At 48.9% G+C, this 21,846-nt stretch overlaps 1 protein-coding gene across 1 annotated transcript in view; it reads right to left on the bottom strand.

Annotated features, from left to right (window-relative positions):
• LMNB1 (lamin B1) overlaps nucleotides 1–21,846 on the bottom strand; it is a 505,711-nt gene that overhangs the window by 81,526 nt on the left and 402,339 nt on the right. The window lies entirely within an intron of this gene.

Genomic DNA, 21,846 nt, shown 5'->3' with positions numbered 1-21,846 from the left:
GAACAGAACAGATCGCACTTCCTGTTGACACTGGTGGCGAATAGATCCACCTGAGGGGTTCCCCAAAGGGCGAAGATCTCTTGAAGGACTTCCTGAGCTAGTTCCCACTTGTGGGAGACTGCTCTGCCTGCTCAGAGCGTCCGCTGTGAAGTTCTTCTCTCCGGCTAGGTGAACTGCCGATAGAGAGATTCCTTCTTGGATTGCCCAAAACTAGAGCTGCATCGCCTCTCTGCACAGAGGTAGTGATCCTACGCCTCCTTTTGTTGAGGTAATGCATGGCCACTGTGTTGTCCGTCATTATCAGGACATTCTTTCCTTGTACAGATGGCAGAAAAGCCTTCAGCCAAGTCTGATGGCCCCCAGCTCTAACAGGTTGATATGTAGTCTGGACTCCGATGAGACCAAGGACCGCTGCTGGTCAAGTCGTTGGCGTGGGCTCCCCACCCCGTGAGTGAGGCATCCGTTACTGTCATCTCCGGCCAAGGGTGCCAAAACTGCTCTCCTTTCAGAATGTTCTCCAGACAGGCCCACCAGTGAAGGTCTCGAGCCACCCTGTCGGGAACCTGAAGAAGATCTGTCATTCTCCCTGACAATTGTGACCACTGAGTTCAGTGCCCACTGGAGAGATCTCATTGTCAGGCGAGCCTCTGGCACTAGGAAAATGCAGGACGTTGGGCATTTTGAAACTTGGTGACCATCTGTAGAATATCTTGAGCCCTCACCTCTGGTGGCGAGGCTTTGTCCAGGATCGCTCCGATTAACTGGAGTCTCTGCGATGGTATCATTTGTGACTTCTTTAAATTGAGGGAGAAGCCCAGTCTGTGAAGGGAGTGGCAAACATGATCTAGCTGGATCTGAGCTTGTTCCGAAGATACCGCTCTGATCAACCAATCGTCCAGGTAGGGGTAAACGTGAATCCCTTCCCTCCTTAGACTTGCAGCCACTACCGACATTAACTTGGTGAAGACCCTCGGGGCGGAGGTCAGCCCAAATGGCAGAACTCGAAATTGATAATGAGAGTTGCCAACTGCGAACCTCAGGTATTTCCTGTGTTTGAGATGGATTGGCACATGGAAATAAGCGTCCTGAAGGTCGAGATACCAACCAGTCCTGGAACTGAAGGGCCTGAAGGATCTGAGAGAGAGTTACCATGTTGAAATTGTCTTTCCTGAGGAATTTGTTCAATTCCCGCAAGTCCAAGATGGGTCTCAGTCCTCCGTCTTTCTTTGGTATGAGAAAGTAAGGGGAGTACCAGCCCTTGTTCCTCTCCGCTACAGGTACCGGTTCTATGGCACCTTTCTCTAGCAGGTCTAAAATTTCCTGCAAGAGGAGCGGATCTGGAGCTTTTTGAGAGCTGATCCCCGGTGGATGACTGAGGTATGCGTAGGAGAGGCAGGCAGTAACCTTGTGCAACTGTCTCCAATGCCCAAGCATCTGACGTGATAGCGTGCCATTCCGCTAGATGTTAAGTTAACCTGCCTCCTACAGGTGTCTTGTGAGGGAAGTCCTCAGAGTGGTTTTGGGGCGGCTGATGCAGATGCCGATGGTAAAGAGGCACCTGCTGTTGCTGCGGCTTTTGAATATCTACCCCGTCCACCTCGGGTAGTTTTGTCCCCTTTGAGCCGGTCGTCCTCTACCTCTTCCGAATGCGGAGTAGAAGCGAAAAGACTTGCCTCTCGCAGAGGTTCCTGTGGGACGAAAAGGTGTCTGACGGATTGCAGCGCCTAGGGATTTTGCTGCTGCCTTTGATGTTTGCAGTTTTTCTAAACTGTCATCCACCTTTTTCCCAAACAAAGAAGAGCCATCAAATGGCATGTTCAAGAGCCTGGTTTGCACATCTGGGGCAAAACCAGACTTTCTCAACCAAGCAAATCTCCTGGTTGTTGTACTTGACGCCATTGCTCTGCTGATACTGACAGCCGAATCAATGCCCGTCTGGAGGGATTCGCACATCGCGTCTTTACCGTCCCTTATGATATTTAGGAACGCCTCCCTTTCTTCTCCCTCTGGGATGCAGTCAGCCGCTGTAGAAGCACACTCCCAAAGTGTATGGCTAAATCTAGCAAGGGTGCAAGTAGCATTAATAGATTTTAACGCCATGCTACATGCCGAAAAGACTTTCTTAGCCATAGCATCGTATTTTTTATCGTCCCTGTACTGTGGGACGGTAGGGTAAGCAGTCTTGTCAGTAGAAGATGCTGCCTGTACCCCCAGACTTTCTGGGGATGGATGTTTGGACAAAAACTCAGGGTCTGCAGAAGATACCCAGTATTTAGCAGACAGTTTTTTATTTACTGCCGGGACGACATCTGGGGTTTCCCAGTGTCGTTATTTTTCTTTGAATAGCTTTATGAAAAGGTACTACAGGATCCTCCTGTGGACCTTTATCAAGAATATCCGTGAGGTCATCCTGTTGGAAAGCCGGTGAAGGTGTTGACCACCCCATAAATTCTGTAATCCTGGCCATTAAGGCTCTATAAGGGGTTTCAGCATGCTCCCCCGGGTCTGGCCTAGCGAACTCGACCTCTGGGGAAGTGTCTAAACCACTTGCCTCATGTAAGGAATCATGGAGTTCCTTTATTCTGCGTTCCTATGAGAACTCCTCTTGAACTGGGGTTGCAGATCCCTGCAACTCAAATGGCTCTTCTTGGTCACAGTTCTCCCTCTTCCATAATTGAGGACATTGTTCTCAATTGCTCTGAGCTCACCAAGGGTGTGAAACCCATCTCCAAGGCAGAGGGTGCCAGACTTGTCATAATCTGCCTCGAAAACGATGTTGTCGACGCCAAAGGCTTCGAAAGTGGCGTCGAAAACAAAGGTGGAGGCCTCGAGGTCCTCAATAGAATCGGAATTCTGCTTGAGGATATCGACAATCTCGACGACATCGAAGACCTGGGAATAGCCACTGGGTGCGCTGCAACCGTGACTTTCCTTGGCATCGACGCCGGTGTTGAGGATGGCGTCGAGTCGACAGACCCGTGTGTCGAAGGTCCCTTCGACAACGGCGTCGAAGACACCGACCTCGGCGGAACCTTCGAAGAAGGATTCGAGGTCTTTGCTTTACTCGAGGGTTCATGACGCGCTCGAGAAGCTTCCTTCGCCGGGTGCTGCGACTCGCTGCGTTTTAGACCTTCGGGTCTTTCGACCAGAGCATCGCTCTTGGCAGTCTTCGAGGGGGGTCGAGGCCGCTTTCTCGAATACGCTCATCATATTTTTTCGGAATTCCTCCCATTCAGCCCGGGAACTATGTTTCGTGGGGCAAGGGATTCTCTTAGGTGAAACAGAAAGAGGAGGACGAAGAAGGGGACCCGCTTCGAGATCTGGAGCGCGAATGGTGACGAGGAGACAAATGTCTCGACTTCGTCGAGTAAGAAGAAGCTTTAGAAGTCTTACCTTTTTCCAGCTTCCCCCTACGCTCCTTCAGGGCCTTAGCTGTCATGGACATACAGTCCTCTCACTCTGAACAATGGTGTTCAGGTCCCAAACACCACAGACAGACCCTGTGAGGGTCCGTTAGCAACATTTTTTCCACAGTCTCGACATTTTTTAAAGCCGGACCGAGGGGTCGTCGGTTCAGACGAGGAAGCCATTGAGTATGGATCGAATATCTCGAGGAAAATGGAATAATATCTCTACGAAACTGAGCAACGATATTCCGAGGCACTGAGTAAGCGCGGAAAAACGGAACTGAGCAACGGACGCTGCGCGCAGCCTTTATAGGCAGGATGACGTTGACGTCGATACGGCGGCTGTCGAGGGACATCGACTCGGCGGACGTCGACGCGCAGCGCCCTCTAGAGGGGAAAAATTTCCGAGGCCAGCAAATCTGGAAAGAGATATCTAAGATAAGGAATACGTCGGAGGACACAATCCCTTCCAAAATATATTATACATTGTCGGGGAGACACATGAGCCTTGTGGGACACCACAAGTGATCTGGATTGGGTCCGCTACCGGGGAGAACACTCATCGTACGGTTAGCTAGGAAGGATTGTACCCATGCTATAGCTTCACTTGAGAAATGGGCGGCAGACGCTAAGTGGTTGCATAATACTGCATGACCCACCAGGTTAAAGGCCGCTGATAGGTCAAGGAGGAGGAGCATAGCTGTGGTACTTCAACTTATCGATTTGTGTCTTGAGGTCAATAAGGGCCGTTTCAGTACCGTGAAGTGGTCTGAAGCCAGATTGCCGTGAACCTAATAGTTGGTGTGTCTCCAAGTAGTTTTGGATTTGGAGGTAGGCTACTCCATCGATGATTTTAAGGAGAAATGGGACCGTAGTAATGGGCCTGTAGTTAGTGGGGATTGCTGGGTCAAGTGTCTGTTTTTTGAGTAAGGTCAGTACCCAAGATTCTTTAAGGTTTGTAGGTACAATACTCGTATTGAAGGAGGCGTTGATAAGTTTCGTAATGAAGGGTGCTAAATCTCTGGCTACATCGATGATTTGCGCAGGGCAGCTGTCGCCTTGGCAGTTTGATGGTTTAAGGGATAGAATGACGGTTTCCAATATAGAGATATTGGAGAACCTGAAGGGTTTACAGTTGCTTTGGGTGGGTATGCTCGGTATTTCTTTCCGTGGGGTGGTATGAGTTGCGCTAGGGCTCAAGGAGGCTTTTTTCTTGGCAATTTTAGAAGTGTTGTCATTTTATTTGCTAGGGCATTTTGGATGCTGGTGCACCAGGATTTGTCCTTAGGGACATTGTAGGGACAATTGGATTTTCCAATTCTCAGAGAATAGTGAAGAGCTCTTTGGAATTCGAGTTGGCTTTACTGATTCCATCATTGAATGAATCTTTTTTAGTTTGAATTATTTCCTTCTTGTAACTTTTGGCAAAGTTGGCAAGTGTGGTTTTATTGTTAGCAGAAGGGGTATGCCTCCAGATAGCTTGGCGTTTGCGTTTTTTGGATGCGCATTTCTTTGAGTTGGGGGTGAACCAGGAGTTAAGGTGAGCTTCACGTTTACTTTTATGAAGTTTGATAGGGGCGATCAAGTATAGAGCTTTGGCCATGGAGTTAAATGACTCGACTAATTCGCTAGGGTTGGAGTCATTGGAGCTGGCGGAGAGAGCTGGTAGGAGTAGTGGGAGTAGTTTTTCAGCCGTGATTTCTTTTTTGCTTCTCGTTGGGATGGGGGTGCTATTTTATTCTCGTTAGGTTTGGGTGGCTCGATGCTGGCTGTAAAGCATAGGAGATAGTGGTCCGTCCATATTTGAGGTAGAATACTAGAGATGGTGATGTCGCAGTTACGGTTAGCTATCCAGTATAGTGTGCGTCCTTTTGTGTGTGTAGGAGCTAGGACATTTTGGGTAATGTCATGATTGACTAAAATGGATTGGATAGATTGGGCTTGTTTGTCTTCAGCGTCATTAAAGGCCAGGTTAAAGTCACCTAGTAAAAGGAACTCTGTGGAGTCTTTAATGCTGTTAGTAAGGAGACTAGATAGGTCTTCCTCAAAATTGCCTAATGGGCCTGGTGGTCTGTATACTAGAAGTATTGTTAGTGTGCTATTGTTTGAGATTTAGCTGAGAGAAGTTCGCACGATGTGATTGCTGGGTGTGGGGTGAGTTTAGCAGCGAGCTGCGTTTTGGTTATGATGGCCAGGCCGCCTCCTCTAGTGTTAGGCCGGTCGACTCTTAGGATGTTGTAATTGTCCGGTATGGCAGTCATGAGGGCCGGGCCGGCTGCATCATGGAGCCAGGTTTCAGAAACAGCAAGGATATCTAGGTTATCCATAGCCAGTATATCAGCTATTTCACGCTGTACAAGCTTGCCAACCCTGTGGAAGTCGACATGTGCTGGAGGAGCAGGACTCATGAGGATCGAGTACCTAAATGATTAGACCAAAAAAAAAAAAACACAACAAAGCAGAAGTATCCGCGCGTGGAATTACATAGGCAAACCCAGGAGCACGGGTGAATTTGGCCAGTTCCCGTCCACGTGGAAAAGTGGACTGAGGTGTGGCGCCGGAGGGCGGAATCAGGGCAGCACATGCTCACAAGGCCGCAACGCTGCGCTGTTAGGGCGAATTCTCAAACATTTGCTAATTCCCTTCAGCTTAGAGATCCGTAGCAACTTTACTGGATTTTGAGGACTTTTTACCTGGAGAGTGACCCTTTTTCCCCACCCATGTATTTTGATGTGCGTTTTCCTCCTGTGTTTTCTTTGGTTATGGAGTCTAACCAACTCCATAGGCATCTTCATTTTGTGTCACAGCACCCTCAGTGCAGTGGCACAGGAAGTCTTTCAGATTTCCCAAAGGTTTAAATACCTTCTCTTGGATAAACTGACTAAATTACATTTGTAACTTTCTAGACCCAGCACACACCATCTTACAATAGGGCGCTGAAGGGGTTACTTAGTATCCCCTTTGTCTAGCTTCTCATGTGACATTTTTATGTTACCCTTTCTACAATTAATGGCTGGTGGCAGTGGTTTACTTTTTACTACCATTTGTGTTTTTACCGCGGCCTGCATTTGCAACTGCAGTTTAGCACCCAAGGGTGCCATTTTTGTCAAAATGGCCCTGGTCTTTGCCATTTCTTTGTGGAAAGGTCCTTCGAGATTTACTGCGCGCGCCAAACCAGGTTTGGTCCCTTTGTTCATTTGGTCTTTGGCAGGATTCACAAGTAGAGCCCGCATCTGGCTCCAGTATGTCTGGCACGGGCAGGAACTGAGGGAGGGGCCCCAAAAATGTGCTTAATCCTCTTTGTTAAAGGAAAGCACCCAAAAGGTGATTGGCCAGCTATCCGGCAAGGTCAGCTACCCTACTGTTTGACTGACCAGGCTGGAATGAATGGGATAAACCTGCACAAAAGGAGAGGATTTTTGGCTTGGAAGGCAGAGTAGACCACTGGACGAAGGAATCCGAAGACTTGGAAGAGACACCTGCTACAACTCATGGACCGTTGGTTTGCCCAGTGAAGCCCTGCTGCTGTGCTGAAGCTCAGAATTCGCCTCGACTAGAGAAACCCTGCAAGGACTTCTCCCTTTGAGTTGGTGGGACCAATTAACTTTAAAGTAAGCCAGTCTGGAAATCCTCTCGAAGCTGGCTGTACTTGCGCTGCTGCTGGAACTCAAGTGTCAGGGAGAGTAACACCAGATCATGTGCGTTGATTTTAAATCTGACCCGAGTTCCATGAAGATCCTCCGGTCTCCCAGGAAGCAGAACTGACCAAGCCTGAGCCACCTCAAGTGTTGGACCCCAGATGCAAGGAAGGTCCAAAGTGGTATCCGAGAACTGCAGTGGTGCTATTTGCTATAGACGCAAGGAGCTGAAAAACCGAAGTGCCAATGATTTGAAGATTGTGTGAGGGTCAGATGAGCGGTGAGCATTGGTAGATTTATTGCGGTGTGCCACAGCGAAGGCTGCTGGCTTCACTGGTGTATTTGTCACCCCATGTTGTGCTGGGGGTGATCCTGTCAGGTGAGCCCCTGCGAGAGCTGCTGGCCACTGTTATAATTGGTGCAAGGGGGTGTTGGGTTTGGCAGTCTAGTTTCGAGGGAACAAGGGTTCAGAGGGATAGTGGTAAAAGCCAGGTTTTTAGGGCCTTTCTGAATTTGAGGTGGTTTTCCGTGTTGCGAATGTGTAGCGGTAGAGAGTTCCAGATTGGTGCTTGGACGGAAAAGGAACCACCTGGCCTGAAGGAGGCGGGATCACTAGGTGAAATGCTGTGCGAGATTTGAGATTCCTAGAGGATTGGTAGGGAACAATGTTGTCTCAGAGGAATTTGTGTTGTGACAGCGCAGTTGGTGATGCACATGGCTTTAAAAAAGGTAGTGCGTCGAATAATCGTGAGCCAACGGAGGACTCTTAGAGTAGGGCTGGTGTGTTCTCTGGCAAGTAGGTCAATCGGCAGGCGTGCTGAAGCTTTTTGGATTCTTTGGCGTTGCCTTAGTTGAGATGCCAGGGAGCCTAGGTAGAGGCATTTTGCAAAGGCTGTACAGGATGATTGAGTTGATGGCCGAAAAAACGGTGGGAATAGGTGAGGTAAGGGAAAATACGCTTGAGAATCCGTAGATTAAGCAGTTTTTGGATAAGATAGTGGTGTGTTGGTGAGGGATAAATCTCAGTATGTGTGTGTTAGAGATTGCCAGTGCTTGTCCTAGAGTTTGAGGCCATGGGATAGGTTGGGGAGGGTGGCCATTTCCCCGCAAACTAGGATTTCAGTTTTCCCAGGGTTGAGGATGAGGTGGTTGGTCGTCATCCAGTGGTCAATATCCAAGAGACATGACAGGAGCCTTGGGATTGAGGATGATCTGGGTGTTGTCTGCATAGTTGTAACAGGTACGATTATACGAGCGGATGATCACTGAAAGGGGTTATAGGTAGAAGTTGAAAATTAGGGGCGATACGGATGCTCCTTGTGGGACCCCTTTACTTACTGGTCGTGATGTGGATGTGCACTAGTGGAAATGCACGATTTGTGATCAAGATAAAGGAGATCCAGGAGAGGGCTGTGCTTCCGATTCCTAGTGTTTGTAGTCTGTCTAGTAAAGTGGTGTGGTCGATTGCATCAAGGCTGCAGAGAGGTCCAGCAGGATGAGAACAGTGCAGCCTTCTGCACCAGCTGTTTTTTTAGGTCGTCCCAGATGGAGACTAGGGAAGTTTCTGTAACCCTTAGTGGTCTGAAGCCCGATTGTGCTGGGTCTAGGTGGTTATTGGCTTTGGCAAAATGGCCAAGCAGTATGCAGTGCAGTCCATGAGTTTGGCGATTAAGCCTGTGTGTTGGAGATGGGCCTGTAGTTCTGGGGTAGGAGTGGGTTTAGTGTCGAATTTCTGAGGATAGGTTTGACGTAGGATTTTTTTTTAGGGCTTTCGGGAAAGCTCCTGTTGTGAGTGAGTATTGTGCATGCAACCCTACCTGCACAGGTGGTGGCTAAGATGTTTGAGGAGCAATGGTGGGCGGGGGTCCTCAGAGGAGCCTGGCGGGCGACTGTCTGCTACTAGTGAGAGGAATTCTAGGTGTGTGATGGGAGAGAGTGTTAAGGAATTGTATCGGGGGTTGGGCATTGGTCAATGGGTGGGTGGTAGGGGTATAGGTTTTAACTTAGAAATGGAGTGTCGTGTTGGGGGCATTGTTGAAGTGCAGTGATAAGGTGTCAGGTGGTACAGCCTTATACTAAGAGTGAAGTCTTGTGCTGTCTCAGTTGAATGGTTTTAGGGCTTCAGAAAAACGGTCCTAAGACTTGGCTTTTACTCTGTGCGGAGACAGATTTGAGCCCTTTGCGGGCTTAAGCCCTGAAGCCCTCCCCTGGCTCCAGTGTGTATGGAAGGACAGGATGTGAGGGAGGTTCCCAAAACCTGTCCTTTGTCTGTAGGTGTGCCTGATCGAAACCAGCCCCGATTGGCCAGCTGGCTGTCCTGAAAGGACAGCCACCCTGCTGTGCGGTCGACAGCCTAGGCTGTGCATGAATGGGAATACTTGCATAAAAAGGCAAGGGTTTTGGGACTACGGGCAGAGTTTACCACTGGAAGAAACATTGGAAGCAGGAATCATGAAACTAAGCCAGCTGCAACCTCCTGGACCTAGAAGTACTAGTGAAGCCCTGCTGATGTGCTGACCTTTTTTGAATCAACAAAAGCTCCGGAAGGGATGACTTCTTCCCTTGGGCTAGAGGGACCAACTAACCCCGAGACAAACACTGCTTTGGTGCAATCCCCAACTTGCTGTGCCTCTTCGTTGTTGCAGTAGCCCAATGCCAGGGGTCGAGTGTCAATAGCAGAGTGCAACATCTGCCGCAGAACAAATTTGGCCAAAAGCTCCAGGAGCCTTGTTTGGGAGAATTCTCAAAATGTGCCAATTCCTCTCTACCTTGGAGCCCGCCAGCTCTTTTGCTAACCTTTGGGGCTTTGAACTTTTTCATTCTGCTTTCTGTGTTCATTTCTTTGGTTATGGAGTTTTAAACAACTCCATCAGCATCTTTTCATGTGTTACACAGCACCCTCAGTGCAGTGACACAAGGATGTCTTTAAACTTCCCAAATGTTTAAATACCTTCTCTGGGATAAACTACTGTTTCCCAGACAATGTAAGGTTAAATTGACTATACGTCTTTTTAAATTCCTAGACTCACCACACACTATCTTCCTGCTGGAGAGGTTACATAGTATCCTGTGTCTAGAAACTCATGTAGCAGTCAAATGCTACCCTTTCCTATCGAAATGGCTGGTGGCAGTGGTTTTTACAACAAAACCACGAACACTGGTAGCTAAAAATCGCGAAAGCCATGTTTTTCAAGATGGCGCCTTAAGCCCCTTTGTTTAAACCAGTCCTGTCTTCTTTCGCCATTTCTTTTTGGAAAAGTCCTTGTGTTTCTCTGCTCGTCAAACTATCTTTGGTCCTTTGTTTCTATGCCTGTGGCGGGCTTCAGAACTGAAGACCACCTCTGGTACCAGAGTGTCTGGGGTGGGCACAAAGTGAGGGATGTGCCCGAAATGCCGTGCTTAGTCTCCTAGGAGACCCAAATGCACTCTGGTGTGATTGGCTGGCTGTCTGTCCAGCAAGGACAGCCACCCTGCGGGGTGAATGACAGCTAGGCTGGAATGAAAGGGACAAAACCGTTTAAAAGGAGAGTCTCTTGGACTGGAAAGCAGAGTCGACCACTGGAACGGAAGACGAGCTGGAAGAGGACGACTGCTGCAACTCCTGGACTGTTGGCTTGCACGGTGAAGGCCTGCTGCAGGTCCGAATTGCCAGGTTCATCTCGACAGAAGCCCCTTCAAGGACTCCTTTGAGTTGGTGGGACCAATCAACTCATAAGACACCCGATACCATTCTCGGAGCTGGTTAGGATTAACCAGGGGGAAGGACACCAGCATATGTGCTTGTTGACAGCTACTCTGGCTGAAGTGACTCAATTTTGTCCGCGTTTTGACGATCCCGTGCAGTGCAGGAGTCCCCAGGCGTCCTCCCTCTTGTCCCCCACGACTGAGGCTCAGGAACAGCGAGATCTGCAGGCACTGCCAGGAACAAACGTCTTCTGCTGCATCTTGTTCTTCAATTATGGTACTGTGCCAACCTGATGAGAGAACTTACCACTCGTGGTCAAAGTTAGAACTTTCCCAACTTGCAGGCCTGATCAGCTTGTGACCAAACCTAGGATTCTTTTTCGTACAAACTACTTCTGAGAACATTTGCAAAGACTTTACCGTTTACTGCAAAAACTGCTCTTTCCTATCCAAGACACTAGCCCATTGACTTTGGCCTAGGCCTATTGAACGGAATAGAGTCCTCTAGTGAATTAAAGCGATTTGCACTGCCCAAGAAAGTATTTGTGATCTATTCTGCCAACTTGTGCCTTTTCACTCCCATTGAAAGTAACTGAAATGCCATTTTTCTCCCATTTCAGGGGAGCCTAATTTGTTCAGAAACGTATTGGCTTGGTATTGAAGTATATTTGTGACTAATATTAAGTAGCCTCCTAGTGAAGGTTTTCAAAATTATTGTGGAATAAATTAGTGTTTTACCAAGAAACCTTGAGTACAAGTATCTACTTGAACCACTGTGATTGTCTGTGTAACCTCTTACTGCTCACATTCCCTCTTGAGTTAAGCCTGGCTGCTCAGCTCACTACCACGAACTGGTACACTTATACCAAAGGTTGGCTTTGCTTACACCTGTAGTCCTAATTGTATGAGGTGGTCCCAGAGAGTACTGCATGCAATTATGCCTAACAAGCCTCCTAGGTTCCCTCCAGGCGCAGGAAATCCTGATCCACAGTCCTCTCACCAGAGTTCAGAACGGAGGGAGCAAGGAAAGTCCAGAAATTTGTTCTGCATCAGTGCTCTTGGCGAAGCGCTGAAACCGCTTATCGCCGCTTATCGAAGAGAGCTCGTAGCTGCAGACGACCTTCCGAATACTACTGCAGGAGCCTTAGACTTCCTCCCCCTTGTCCCCATGACTGAGGTTCAAGAACCAGGGTCTGCATAGCTGTATCAAGACTGAATCCAGCTGGACCACTTTTCTTCTAACACAAGGTACTGGTTGGGCCTAGGGGTGCTTATCTTCTTGCCTCTTGCCGTCTCATTTGAGAATTTTCACTTGCTTAACAGAGTTGATTTCAACTCCCCTTTGCACAGGCCTAACAGCTTGTGTGTCTTCAGTGATTTCCTTTCAACAATCCGACCTTGTGAAAGACTTAGCCAAAAAGTGCATCACAACTATAGACTTTGTCCAAATGACTGATGGTCCTGGCTCCCCAAAGGCACTCTTAAATCCATTGACTTTGGCATTGCTTGTCCCTCCAAAGGTTGTAGCTTGTTGAATACAGTTACTGCTGGGAAAGGCTTGCATAGATTTCATTGGAGGATTCAGTTCTCAACTTTAAGAATCTGTTCTAACCTTTTTATTTTCCTTATTGTTAAGCAAAGTTTGAATGCAGTACCCTTTGGGAACACCACTACAAGCAACTATGACTACAGATGTAGGCAGACCAACCTTTGCTAGAAGTCTGTACTACACAGTTTTGGTAGTGTTGCTGAGCAGCCAGGCTTATCTCAAGAGGGGAATGTGAGCAGTACTGTTACAGAGGTCTACAATCACAGGTGTTCAAATAAACTTACACTCAATACATTTTATTCAAGAAACCTTAATCAATCAGTTATAAAACATTCACTAGGAGGCACTATATATAATCACACACATTTCAATACTGTACCCTATAAGTTTCTGAATCAGATAAAACCCTATTTCAATGGCCCACAAACCACCTACAATCACAGGTTACTTTTAGTAATAAGGGTGCAGGGGACATGAATCATACTGTAGAATTCAGAATACTTTTCAAGAGGAATAAAAGGCAAAAGGTTATTTAGAACATGAACGGTAATTATTCTTAGACAGTGCAAATATTTAGAGTTCCCCAGAAGAGCCAATACAATTCAATAGGCTAGGCCAAGGTCAATGGGCTAAAGTCTTGAAATAGGATAAAGCAGTTCTGGTAGTGAAACGGAAAGGTCTATGCACAAATTCGGAGTAGTTTGTAGCAAGAAGAATCATGTTGGGTCAGAAGCCGATTAGGCCTGTGAGTTGCGAAAGTTTCGCTTTCACTGCGAGAGGCAAGTACTCAGTATGGTTTTACAGTACCTAACAAATTAAGAAAAAAAAAGGCAGCCGATTACTTCTGTTCCTGCAGATCTCACTGTTCCTGAGCCTCAGTCGTGGGGACAAGAGGGAGGACATCGGGGTACACCTGCACTGCAACAGTCAAAAAGCTGGGCAAAACTTAAATTCTGGTGGCTGCAAGTCAAGCACACAAAATGGTGTCCTCTCTGGTTATTTGGTTTCCTGCAGCACTCTGAGGAAATTTCAACCAGCTCCGAGATCGGTGTACAGGTGACTTACTGTTGAGTTGATTGGTCCCACCAACTCAAAGGGAGATGTCTTCCTTGCAGGGGCTTCTCCGATTAGAAAATGGCAAGTAGGCACTGCAGCAGGGCTTCACCGGGCAAACCAACGGTCCATGAGTTGCAGCAGGTGTCCTCTTCAAGTTCTTCGGTTCCTTCGTTCAGTGGTCGACTGCCTTCCAAGCCAAGAGACTCGGCTTTTATTCAGTTTTCTCCCATTCATTACAGCGTAGCTGACTCATCCAGCAGGGTGGCTGTCCTTGTCGGACAGTCAGCCAATCACGCCATAGTGCATTTGGGTCTCCTAGGAGACTAAGCACAGGGAGTCTGGCACCTCCCTCACTTCCTGCACACCAGACACTCTGGTGCCAGAGGCGGTCTTCACTCCTGAAGCCCGCGAAAGGTGAATGAACAATGGGACCAAACTTGGTTTGGTGCGCAGAGAAATTCTAAAAGGACCTTTCCTCAATGAAATGGCGAAAAAAGAAGGCCGGGAACTGTTTAAACAAAAGGTGTTCAGACGCCATCTTGAAAAACATGGCTCCCGTGATTTAACGCTACCGGAGCTACGAATAGTTAGCGGTTGGGAAAAATCATGGTAGTTTGTAAAACCACTGGCACCAGCCATTTTGAGGAAAGGCTAGCATTTGACTGCTACATGAGTATCTAGACACAGAGGGTACTAAGTAACCCCTCCAGCACTTCTATTGTAAAATAGGGTGTGCTGGGTCTAGGAATTTAAAAGACCAGTAAAGTCAATTTAACTGTACTCTGGGAAACAATTTATCCCAGAGAAAGTATTTAAACCTTGGGACAGCCTGAAAGTCTTCCCTGTGCCACTGAGGGTGCTGTGTGACACAAAATGAAAAGATGAGGCCTATGGAGTTGGTTAGACTCCATAACCAAAGAAAACAAGAGTAAGGGAATAGTTTATCTGTTAACTCCATTTCTCCAGCATTGGTATCTTTCATGGATTCACATGCTTAGAATATTCCCCGTCAACAGACTGGGAACCCTCGGTAAGCTTATAAAGCCTTTTCCCGTAGGAAAACGTTTGACACTTGTGTCCTATCTACGTTGTTTTGGGCCGCGCACGCACCCCCCACTAGGACGTAGTGGTATAAATGCCCCGCCCCCGCGGCTCCCTTCAGATTTCGACCCCTCCAAAGTGGAACGGGGTGAATCAAAAACTATCAGATTGCATTTTGGGGAGGCCAGAGGGCGCATGTGAATCCATGAAAGATACCAATGCTGGAGAAATGGAGTTACAGGTAAGAAACTATTCCCTTCTCCAGCATTGGATCTTTCATGGATTCACATGCTTAGAATAGAATGCACAGCAGTGAACTTGAAACAATGGAGGTGTAAATGCAATCCAGCACCCACCCCATCCTTCAAAAGGCGAATCATGATCACATAAGATTCAAGATCAACATGCCACAGTACTGCACCGAGCAATATTTATTTAAGCCAAAAAAGCATACATAAAACACACGTTTACCTCCATGCGTATATTCGTACATATATCTATATGTATCTATATCTATCTATATGCATATACAAATCCATATCCAAACCAGCATAGACCCTTCTCGAAGAGAAAGGACTTACCTTATTGAAAGATGTCGCAAGACTGCTCGTCCCATTTGTATCTCGTCTGCATGCTGTCGTTCGAGGCAGTAGTGGTAGGTGAATGTATGGGGCACTGACCATGCTGCCGCCCTGCAAATGTGTCAGTGGAACCCCTGCCCACAAAACCGTTGACGTCGCCCTGGTCGAGTGAGCTCTCGGACATCCTTGTAGCGGTTTTCCCGCTTTTGAGTGACAGAAGGCAATCGTCGACAAGACCCATCAGGCCAGTCCTTGTTTTGAAATTGCCTTCCGATTTGCCGAAGGCCCATATGCAATGAAGAGGTGCTGCGTAGATCGAAGTTGTTGTGTTCCACGAAGGTAACATTTTAGAGCTCTCTTGACATCCAGGGTATGCAAGACCTTTTCCGCAGCTGATGAGGGAGTCGCGAAGAAGGTGGGCAGGACAATGGATGAATGTTTATGATAAGTCGTAGGAACTTTTGGGATGAAACTAGGACTCGTTGACAAGATCACTTTGTCTTTGAAAAATCTGAGATATGGAGGGTCTATGACCAATGCCTGCAACTCAGATCCGTCTAGCCGATGTTATGGCTATTAGAAAAGCCACTTTCCAGGATAAAAACATCGACGACGTTGCCATTGGCTCAAAGGGTGGTTTCATTAACCCTGCAAGTACCATGTTAACGCTCCACGTCGGTGGAAAACGCTTAACCGGGGGAAATGTCCGGAACAAACCTCTCATGAAGTGTTTCACTAACCTGTCACTAAGCAAGGGCGTCGATTTCCTCCCTCTTGTGAACCTAGAGATGGCCGCCAGGTGAACCTTTAGAGATGAAAAGGACAAACCACTCTTCGCCAAATGTAGTAGATACGGGAGAAGCTGTTCCGGAGTAACCCTCAGAGGTTCCACTCCTGCCGGTCCTTGGCACCACGTACAGAATCTCCTCCACTTACACCTGTAGAACTTGTTGGTGGACGGGGCCTGCGCAGCCTGTAATATCTTCCGACAGTCCGAGGGAATGTTCAAGGCACCAAATTCTGAAGTCAGGAGCCAAGCTGTGAGGTTGCTCGGGTTGTGATGCCACACTGTCCCTTCGTCCCGGGACAAGAGGTTGGCACCTTCGGGAATGTTATTGGGTGATCCGCTGACAGATGAAGCAGGTCGGAAAACCACGGTTGCCTCGGCCAACACGGTGCTATTAGGATGACTTGGCACCTGTACCTGCATATCCACTGCAGAGTTCTCCGTATCAGAGGGAACGGAGGGAAGGCATAGAGGAACTTGCCCGTCCACGGGAAGGAAAACTCTTCTCCCACCAAATCTTCCTGTGGCCACCTGCTGGCGTACATCTCGCACTTCTTGTTCGCCTTCGTGGCGAAGAGATCCAGCGGAGGTAGCCCCCATTTCTCAAAGACCTTTGACAATTGATCGGTGTCCATTTCCCACTCATGAATCTGGTCCATATTTCTGCTGAGCGAGTCCGCCTACTCGTTCCTCACTCCTGGGAGTTGATGAGCTACAATGCATATATCACGTTTTAGAGCCCAGTGCCACACCCGAGCCTCGATGGGAGAGGGTTCTGGATCGCGTGCCGCCTTGCTTCCTTAAGTAAAATATTGCCGTGGTGTTGTCCGTCAAAACTCACTGTGGATCCCCCTGATGTGAGGCAGGAATGCCCTCAGGGCCCAGCGGACCGCTCTCAATTCCAGAACGTTAATGTGCAGGAGAGATTCCTTCTGAGCCCAACGGTCTTGTGTCTGCAGAGTGCCCATGTGCGCTCCCCAGCCAGTTAGGGACGCGTCCGTCACCACGGTGAACCGGAACTCTGGCTCCTGTAGGGGTACTTCTTTGGAAATATTCTGAATTCTGAAGAGTTGATAGGAGCTCGTCGACAGTCAGCCTGTCCGACCAGAGGCCCTGAGCATGCAACGATCCGCCAAAAACTGTTGCACTGGCCTCATGAAAAGGCGGCAGTTGGGCACCAGAGGAATGCAGGATGCCATAGCTCCGAGATTGATGTTTATATTCTCACCAACAGCCTGGAATTGATTTTCAACTGACCTGCCAATCGAAAGATCCTGGTGATCCTGTCGAGGGATGGTCTGACTAACCCCAACTGGGTCTCGAACTGTACACCCAGAAACACCAAGCTTTTGGACGGCGTTAGAGGATTTTTCAAAGTTTATCGCAAACCCCAATCCCTGCAAGAGGCTCATGGTGTCCTGTAGAATCTTGAGCGTCGACGCCGGGGAGGACCGCCTCACCAACCAGTCGTCGAGATACGGGTATACATGGTGGCCTAGCCAGGCATTTAGTGAACGTTCTGGGGGAAGATTTCAGTCCAAAAGTAAGAACTGTGAACTGGTAGTGAGTCCGCCCTACCACAAACCTTACTTCTTGTGTCGCTGACACATTGGTATGTGGAAGTACGCGTCCTGCAGGTCCAGAGACGCCAGAAAATCCCCTTCTTGAACTGACCTGATCACCTCCTGGTGCGTGAGCATCTTGAACTTTGTTTTTCAACGACTTGTTTAGTTTGCGCAGGTCTAGGATGGGACGCCACTTTCCATTTGGCTTTTTCACCACAAAGTATCGGGAATAAACCCCTTGACCCCTTTCTGATGACGGGACCAGTTCTATAGCCCCTTTTTGTAGCATAAGTGCTACTTCCTGCAGCAACACGCTCAGATGGGAATGAGCTACACACGCCGGTGGAATATGCGGAGGGTTGCTCTTGAATGGCAGGAACGTCTATTTTACAGTGTCCAACACCCATTGATCTGTTATTAGCTCTCATTCGCTGATATAACATGATACTCTGCCCGCCCCCCCCCCCGAATGTTCCGATGCCCGTCATTGCTGGTCCTTGCTCTGTTTATCCCTCGTCAACGAGTAACCTGCTCTTTTCTTGGGGGCTTGGCAGTCCCTGCGACGTTTAGCCGCTTGCGAAGCTCGCCTGTATCCCTGAGGGGAATATGCTGGCCTACCGAAGGGTCAGTCCCTTGATGAAAATCTGGAATTCCCCGATGCTCCTCTGAAGGGACGAAAAGACCGGAAACCCCGACCACTCTGGAGGGCCTCCAAGGAACGCGCCGTGTCCGAGTCCTCCTTCATGCCCTTCAGGGCTTCGTCGACCTTCTCGCCGAAGAGGTCTCTTTCAAAAGGCATATCCAGTACCTTGTACTGCACATCCGGTCGGAATTTGGTGCATTTTAGCCATGCCTGTCAGAGAACTACGCCGCTCACCTGCTTAAACCCCGACTCCGCAAGGAGTACTGCAGTGTTAATGGCATGATTTGAAGCTTCCTCACCTTCCCAGACCAGCAACATAGCTGCTTTCCGATGTTCATCCGGAAGGTGTTCGAGTATAGGCGCCAACCGATGCCACATCTTGTCGTATCTAGCAACATGGCGAGAGAATTGGCCACCTTCACTGTAGTAGCACCTACCGACAGGACTTTTTTGCCGAACGCATCCTGGCGTCTAGCATCACTTTCCGGTGTGTGGGGGGGGGGGGGTCGTACACTTGTGTTGAGCCCTTGCCTTTCTCGCTGCCGATATCACAGAGTCAGGTGTTGGTTGTGAGGAAAGGCACTTGGGAGTAGAGTCTGGGGCTTTGAATTTTTTCTCTAGGCGATCCTTCATCGCCGGCTCTGAGAAAGGGTGACGCATTGTTTGAAGACCTTCCTTCCACACATGACCCAGGATGGGCACCGAAAACACCGACCTTCTCCTTTGACCCATGTGGTCGAAAAGAAAAGTCCTTTTCTTCTTGGGCCAGCCCGCATTCCGTGCAAGCCCTGGCCATCAGGTTGTGAAATGACCAGATATCGTCTGGGGGAGACGGCTGAGCCGGGCTCCTCGGAGTTTCCAATTCTGCATCGGACTCCCAGGTCGGATCCCTGGAGGGGGGGGAAAAGGGACACCGATGATGCTCTGCTGCCTGATTCCGAATCCAACAGTTCCCCTTCCTCGCGGCGTGGGGCCGAGTGATTTGCTTCCGGAGGCCCTGCCGCGGGGGTTGAAGGTGGAGGGCGGCGAGACGGGCACGGGTCGTCGACGACCAACCTGGCCGGAGTTGTTCGAGGCAGTCTACTGTCCTCAGCAGCGTAGACAAGACCTCCAATGATAAAACCAATTGCGGATTGAGCAGGGGGGCACAACCCGGAATGCTCCCGGAGAAAGGTGTGGTAACTTGTAACCCCAGGTCTGCAGGGGCAGCTATCCTTTCGCCCTCGTCTCCCGAGGACACCAACAAGGCCTCCTGCTGTAGAAGTGTTTCCAGCAAAATTGGGTCAGACCTCAGGACGCCAGGCCTCTTGCGTGATTATCAGTTGACGAAGCAATAGTTGTCGACGTCATCGCCTGCAATCCAGGAACAGTTGATGTCAACTGCGTCAGCGGCAGAGAAGTAGTTGACGACTGCCCAACCGTCGACGACGGTGGTGGTGGTGGTCGAGCAGGCTTATGCGTTGCTCCCGCCTTTTCTGAACTGGACCTGCGTTTCTCAGTCTCTCGACTCAAGGTCGAGCTATGACGATCGCCCGAGGAGGATTTAGATTTTTCTATCTTTCCTCGCTGAAGAGGACGAAGAGGCCTTCTTCGAAGAAGAGTCTCTGGAATAGCCTACCGACTATTCCTTGTCCACCTGTCTCGATTTCTTTACCGGGGGTTCCAATGACGATGAGCGGCGCGGGGCCCCTGAAGATTTTGACACCGAGGCTGTGCTGCGTGTGGAGCCCATTTCCGAAGGCGGGTATGCCCCCACTCCGTCGTTCAACCATGCGACAAGTCTGCAACTCCGATCCTTAAGAGTCTTCTGGGAGAAGCCCTTACATATGTCGCACTTGTCAGCCGAGTGATGAGGGTGCAGACAGTAAATGCAGTCCATATGTCCATCCCCCTCGTAGACCTTCAGTCCGCACATAGCGCACGGGCAGAACAGTGCTTTTCCCGACATTAGGAGAAAAACCGCAACAGCACAACCTAACCAAGTAGAAAATACACGAGGTGTTCCACTTTGGAGACGGTTGAAATCTGAAGGGAGCCGCGGGGGCGAGGCATTTATACCACTACGTCCTAGTGGGGCGTGCGTGTGCGGCCCAAAACGACGTAGATAGGACACAAAAGTGTCGAACGTTTTCCTACGGGAAATGGCTTTATAAGCTTACCGAGGGTTCCCCGTCTGCCAACGGGGAATATTCGAAGCATGTGAATCCATGAAAGATCCAATGCTGGAGAAAAACACATTCAAAGTACATTAGTGGGAAAAAGGGTCACTTCGGGGGGAAAAAAAAAAAAACAAGTCCTCAAAATCCAGCAGTTGCTGGGGGTCTCTAACGTGAAAGGAATAAGCAAATTTGAGAATTCTCGCTAACACTTATCCCTTCTTTTCAGCAACCCAGAATCTACAAAGTATATTGGTGTGATATACAAATGCAAATACTATCCTTGTAATCCAAGTCACTTAAGGGTGTAGGAGAAATGTATTGAGTAAATCTAAAGATTATTCAGCAGCTTATTCAATTCTGTAAAGATGTCCAAAGTTTACTTGAACCGTTACAAAGGATTGCCTTTTCAAAGAAAGCTTAAAAACTGATGTTAAATAAACCTTGCATACGTTTACTTGTATTGCATGATTTCATTTGTACAGCTCTACAGCTCACATTTACCCCTCTGGATAAAGGCCTGGCTGCTCAGTCACTACCAACTTGTGTAGTACAGTCCAATACCAAAAGGTGGGTTACCTAATACATAGCAGATAAGTCATGAGTAGTCTCACAGGGGGACTGTAGCAATACTTGCCCCAACACTGACCCTCTAGGCAAAGAGATCACGCAGCACCGCTTTGCCAAATGCTGCATCTGCCTTGGCACTGGTGTCTTTTTGTTTGTAAAGGGCCAAAGGGGTGGCCCAAGATGCTGCACTGCCGATAACCGGCCAGGGAAAGTGGCGCTAGAACGTGACTTGGCATTGCACCTTGTATGCCTGGATCGCTGCGGTCATCCATCGAGCTATGGATGCCTTGGAGGCTTGCTGCCCAGACCTGGAAACTAAATGTTAGTGCGTCCATCTTCCGGATGCCCTTTGTTCTGTCCAGATAGAATTTCAACGCTCTCCTGACATCCAGACAGTGGAGTGTTTTCACCGTCTTCCTTGGGATCCATGAAGAATGTGGGCAGCACAAGCTCCTCGATCTGAACAACCTTTGAAAGGAACTTGGGGTGCATGCACAGCACAACCTTGCCCTTGTGGAATCTATGGCTCTGATGCGACTAACGCCTGGATCTCACTCACTCTGCGAGCTGACGCAAGACCAACCAGAGTGACCAACAATGTCTGTTGTGGGCTATTGCATTTCACTTCACGCCACGTTGTGGTCTCAAACGGGATGAGAGCGTTTGATTGGGGAGGAGGGGGAATACAGCCTTGTCAGGCCATTCAGGTGTTTTTTCACTACTGGATTGGCCGAAGACAGGACAAGAGAGTCAGAGTTCCTGCATGCGCCAATAGAGGCCAGGCATGTCCGTCAGGTATCCACCGGAAACCCGATCTGGCGAGATAGGCCGAGAATGAAAAGACTTGGTCCAGGATGCATGTCAGTGGATTCACTCCATTTTCCTTAGGCCAAAAGCAGAATCACGTCCATTTGCTTTTGTAATGCTTTCGCGTAGACTGCCTTCTGGCACTTTGAATTAGATTGTCGCTAGACAACTGATGGTGCTGGAGCGTTAGCTGCTAGGAACCAGGCCGCTAGGGCTAGTCTCTCCGGGGAGGGGTGTAGCACTGCCCCTCCCTGCTGCGCTAGTAGAGGGCCCTTCGAGGGAAAGCACCACCTCTGGCTGGGTTGACAGCTGCCACAGGTCCGAGAACCAGGGTCATGTGCAGGCCAGCGAAGCGCTATGAG

The sequence above is a fragment of the Ambystoma mexicanum genome, chromosome 6p (genome assembly GCF_040938575.1).
Source record: "Ambystoma mexicanum isolate Mex_15411 chromosome 6p, UKY_AmexF1_1, whole genome shotgun sequence".
Taxonomy (NCBI): Eukaryota; Metazoa; Chordata; class Amphibia; order Caudata; family Ambystomatidae; genus Ambystoma; species Ambystoma mexicanum.
Note: the sequence above shows the minus strand (reverse complement) of the source record. Positions and strands in the feature narration are given on the sequence as shown.